The following is a 5,634-nucleotide window of genomic DNA, read 5'->3' on the forward strand; positions in this document are numbered from 1 at the left end:
ACATTTAACCGACTGAGCCACCTAGGCGCCCCTCCCCCTTTCAATTTTTTTTTTAAATTTATTTGACAGAGAGAGAGAGAGAGAACAAGCAGGGGGAGCAGCAGAGGCAGAGGGAGAAGCAGACTCCCCGCTGAGCGGAGAGCCCAAAATGGGGCTTGATCCCAGGACCCTGAGATCACGACCTCAGCCGAAGGCAGACGCTTAACCGACTGAGCCACCCAGGGGCCCCTCCCCCTTTCAATTTTTTAAAAGGCACAACAAACAAGCATTTCACTCCTCTCACAGTTACCGAACCTGCGGTCTCCATATTCACGTTTCCCTCACAGTCTCATAAATGTACTTGGTAGTTGGGTTTGTTCAAACAAGGATCCCAAAACTCACCACACAGTGCCTTCCTGTGAGCCTCTCAGGTCTTTGAAATCTGTTAGCCATTCCTCAACTTGTATACGCCACTTGTTTTTTAAGAAACTAGGTCACTTGCCCTGCACAAATTTTCACATCCTGGATTTGGCTGACACCATCTTTGCGGTGCCACTCAAGATGTCTTTCCATTCCACGAATACCCCGTAAAGTGGGAATTAGGGACGACTGGATGACTCAGTGGGTTAAGCGTCTGCCTTCCGCTCAGGTCATGATTTTGGGGTCCTGGGATAGAGCCCTGCATCTGACTCCTTGCTCAGCAGGGAGCCTGCTTCTCCGTCTGCCTGCCACTCCCCCTGCTTGTGCTCGTTCTCTACTCTCTCTGACAAATAAGTAAATAAAATCTTTAGGAAAAAAACAAAGTGGGCTTCATCAGATTGGGGCTCATTCTGGCAAGAGCTCCTCACTGAAGGTGCTGGGTCCCTTCCTGGTGCATCATGTTGCAGTAAATCTATGGCTCCGTATATAGGCCAGGTCCTAATCTCTCTGTTAGACAGTTTCCCACCAACCTTTCACTTACTGGTCTTAGAGGGATCCTCTAAAACCAGATCAAACCAGGTCTCTCTCCTGCTCAAAGCCCCCCGCAGTGGGGAACTCTCCCACACCGTTGGTGGGAAGATAAATTGGTATAGTCATAATGGAAAACAGTGTGGAAGTTTCTCAAAAAATTAAAACTAGAACTACCAAATGACCCCGCAACCCTCCTTCTGGGTGTATATCCAAAGGAAACAAAATCAGTATCTCAAAGAGAGATCTGCACTCCCGTGTTCATGGCAGCATTATTCAGAGTAGCCAAAACAGAAACAACCCTGGTGTCCATCAGCAGATGAATGGATGAAGGAAATGTGATATATATGTCTATGATGGAATATTATTCAGCCATGAAAAAGAGGAAAATCCTGCCATTTGCAACGACATGGATGGACCTTGGCAGCATCATGCTAAGTAAGTCAGACAAGACAAATACTGTATGATCTCACTTAAGTGTGGAATCTAAAAAAAGCCGAATTCCTAGAAACAGGGATATAATATACAGCATGGAGCCTATGGTTAATACTGTAGGGGCACCTGGCTAGTTCAGTCAGTAGGCCATGTGACTCTTGATCTTGGGGTCCTGAGTTTGAGCCCCACGTCAGGGGGGTAGAATTTACTTTAAAAAAATAAAGAAGAGGGGCGCCTGGGTGGCTCAGTCGTTAAGCGTCTGCCTTCGGCTCAGGTCATGATCCCAGGGTCCTGGGATCGAGCCCCGCGTCAGGCTCTCCGCTCGGCGGAAAGCCTGCTTCTCCCTCTCCCACTCCCCCTGCTTGTGTTCCCTCTCTCGCTGTGTCTCTCTCTGTCAAATAAATAAATAAAATCTTTAAAAAAAAAAAAAGAAAGAAGATACCGTATTGCGTATTTGAAAGTTGCTAAGAGAATAGGTCTTAGAAGTTCTCATCACGGGGTGCCTGGCTGGCTCAGTTAGAAGAGCGTGCAACTCTTGATCTCGGGGTTATAAGTTTGAGCCCTACGTTGGGTGTAGAGATTTCTTAAAAATATAAGTCTTTTTATTTATTTGTTTTTTTTAAGATTTTATTTATTTATTTGACAGAGACATAGCGAGAGAGGGAACACAAGCAGGGGGAGTGCGAGAGGGAGAAGCAGGCTTCCCGCCGAGCAGAGCCTGATGTGGGGCTCGATCCCAGAACTCTGGGATCATGACCTGAGCCGAAGGCAGACGCTTAACGACTGAGCCACCCAGGCGCCCAAAAATATAAGTCTTTTTTAAAAAAGAAGTTCTCATCGCAAGATAAAAAAATTTTGTATCTGTGTAGAGGCAGATGATAACTGGACTTACTGTGGTAATCATTTGGAAATAGACACAAATATTGTTATCACTATGTTGTGCACCCGAAACTAATGTTCTGTGTCTTCCTTGCTGGGCCAAGGCCCTCCCTAACCTTATCCAGTCCAGACAGCGGTTTCCTTGAAGTTCTTCACATGCCTGCCTCCAGGCCTTCCTACTAGCTGTTCCTTCTGCCTAGAATGCCCTTTCCTCCATGATTCACTTGCTAATTTACTTCAGATCTTTTTATTATTATTATTATTTGACAGAGAGAGAGAGAGCACAAGTAGGCAGAGCACAGGCAGAGGGAGAGGGAGAAGCAAGCTCCCCACTGAGCAGAGAGCCCCACAGAGGACAGACGGACATGGGGCTCGATCCCAGGACTCTGGGATCATGACCTGAGCCAAAGGCAGATGCTTCACCGACCGAGCCACCCAGATGCCCCTAATTTACTTCAGATCTTAATCATAGCCTCAGAGGGGTCTTTAAACAGGACCACCCTGTTTAAAATGGCACCCTCGCCCCTTGCCTGCTTTGTTTTTCTTTGCTGTGCATACTGCGCCCTGATAAATGTTTTATCTGGTTGTGGTACCTCCTTCCCTTTGGAATATGAACTCCATGAGGGCAGACGTTCATCTTGCTACTGTGGAATCCCCAGCCCCCCTCACAGGGCACATTTCTGTCCACCTGTCTGTCTCATTTTTCTTTCTTTTTTTTAATATTTTATTTATTTATCTGACAGATAGAGAGACAGCGAGAGAGGGAACACAAGCAGGGGGAGTGGGAGAGGGAGAAGCAGGCCTCCCACCAAGCAGGGAGCCCGATGCGGGGCTCGATCCCAGGACCCTGGGATCATGACCTGAGCCGAAGGCAGACGCTTAACGACTGAGCCACCCAGGTGCCCCTGTCTGTCTCATTTTTCTAAATGCATTTGGAATTCAATTGCTAGCACATAATAGGTGCTCAGCAAATTGTTCTTGAGTGAGCAAAGACAGATTCCAGTTGGCAATGCACACAGCCAGGTGCGCAGAGCCCCAGGCGGGTAGGGGCCCCCAGCATATTTAAACAAGTGGGCAGAACTTTGCACAAAATTTGCACTAAAAAAAAAAAAAAAAGGCCACAATAATTAATTGGCCCCTTTATCGCAGGCCTTTTATAGGGTGGTGGGGATGCAGTGGTGATACACCCCAAGATATACCGTGTCCCTACTCTCTCAGAGACCACAAAGCAACAGGAGGAGACGGACAGGAGACACATAATAGTGCCAGTAAATATATCATGACGATCCGTGCGGCGTTGCCAAAGAAAAAGACAGAGTGTTGAGGGTGGACAACGGGAGACCTAGGTTAGACTGGGAAGGGCCGGCAGAGTTGTAACGGAGGGCGGATGGAGGACATGGGGCTGACAGATGTGCAGGAGGTGGGGACAAGGCTGCAGGAAGATGCCCCAATGCCTGCGAGCTGGGAGAGAAGCCCGGGGACAGGAAAGGGAGGCTCAAGTGGACTTGGAGGCGAGAGAACCTGAGGTAAGCAGTCTGAGATTTTATCTTGGAAGGTTTGGGGCAAAAGACGGAAAAGGTCTGATGGGGGATTGAGAAACATTTGTCTTGTCTGGCTGGTGACAGGTTAGAGGGAGGGAGTGAGGTGGTGGTGGCTGGGAGACCAGGGAGGAGGCCAGGCTGGACCAGGGTGAGGGCATGGGTGGCAGAGAGGTCTGTGAAGCTGGGTCCTCCATGGGGACTTAGTAACTTACTGCTGGGCGGGGGATGTCCAAGAGGACGCTGAGGACTGCTGAGGCTGGCACTGAAATGGGACAGGCATGAGACGGCTCAGGGAAGCTCCTGGTGAAGAGCCCTGAGTGCCGGGCTAAGGAGCTGGGAGCTCAGCCCCAGCACAGTGGGGAGTCACGGTTAAGCGGAAGAGGGACAGGGTCAGATGTGAGTTTCAGAAACACGCCTCTGAAAATGAAGTGGGGGAAATCAGAGGGGGAGACGAACCATGAGAGGCCATGGACTCTGAGAAACAAACTGAGGGTTCTAGAGGGGAGGGGGGTGGGGGGATGGGTTAGCCTGGTGATGGGTATTAAAGAGGGCACGTACTGCATGGAGCACTGGGTATTATACGCAAACAATGAATAATGGAACACTACATCAAAAACTAATGATGTACTGTATGGTGATTAACATAACATAATAAAATTAAATTTAAAAAAATTTTTAAAAAACTGTGAAAAAAAAAAAAGAAACACACCTCTGGCAGAGCGGAGGCATGGAGGCCAGGGAGGAGGCCAGGGCAGTAGCCCTGTGGGGAAGGATGGGGCTGGACGACAGGGCTGGGGAGGAGCACACCAGTGCACAAACAGAATGGCCCAGCGCACAGAGACGAACGTCCATGCAGTCCCCGCCCCTGCACAGACACTCAGGCTTGCGGAGACCCACCCCCCTGTGCAAAACACAGAGGGGCACGGAAAACAGACAAGCCAACACATGGGCACCAGATCTATCTGCAAGGACCAGGATGCACAGTCCCACCAGAGGGAGACGGCCATTCGAGACACAACAGATGAGGGAAAAATAGACCAGGCGCAAAAACTCAAGGGCACCTTGTCAGTTATGTTACCACGTGCGAAGAACTGCCCGTTCCTTGACCTAAGACATCCTCCCTCTGTCCTACTAAGCGGGTTCTATTCGGATTCCCATCTTAGAGATGGACAAACCGAGGCCCAGGGAGGCCAGTCACTTGCAAGGTCACACAGTTAGAAGTAGAGCTGGGCTTCCAACCCGGGTCTTTGGGCACCCCTGTGAGCCGCCCAGACACTGGTGTCCTGTCTCTGTGCCCACGTGGGTCTTTTTTGTTATGATGACCCACGTCTGCCCGAGTCTATCCCCGAGGATGCCCACCCAGCTGGGTCCTCCCGTTTCTGGTTTCTGAGTTTCTGCCCGAACGGAGTTCCTGATCCGGCTTGTCGAGTGGGTCCGTGGGCCAGAAGCGTGCCCCTGCATGCCTCCTGCTGTCCCAGCCTCTGTGTGTGTGTGTGTGTGGATGACATCTGAGTGTGTGTGTCCTCGCCAGGGGAGCCGGGAGTGTGGGGGGGTGCCTGGCTGGGGCTGGGCTGGGGGGTGGAGGCAGGGGAAGGGGCTGTCGCAAGGACTGAGAGAGGAGTGGAGTTCTGGAGGAATGTTTACCAGACACTGAGAGAGCCCAGAGGGACAGCGCCCAGAGCCAGGATAGAGAGCCGCACAGCCTCCCTGCCTCGCTGGCCCAAGATTCGGGGTGCAGCCCTCGGGGCCCCTTCCCCCTCCTCAGCCTCCCTCCGGGGCCCCTTTAAGACAGGGCTGGTCCTCTCCTCCCCGAGTTAACCCCTCCAAGCCCAGGTGGCCCCCTGGGCTCCGG

This window comes from Halichoerus grypus, chromosome 15, assembly GCF_964656455.1.
Source record: "Halichoerus grypus chromosome 15, mHalGry1.hap1.1, whole genome shotgun sequence".
Taxonomy (NCBI): domain Eukaryota; kingdom Metazoa; phylum Chordata; class Mammalia; order Carnivora; family Phocidae; genus Halichoerus; species Halichoerus grypus.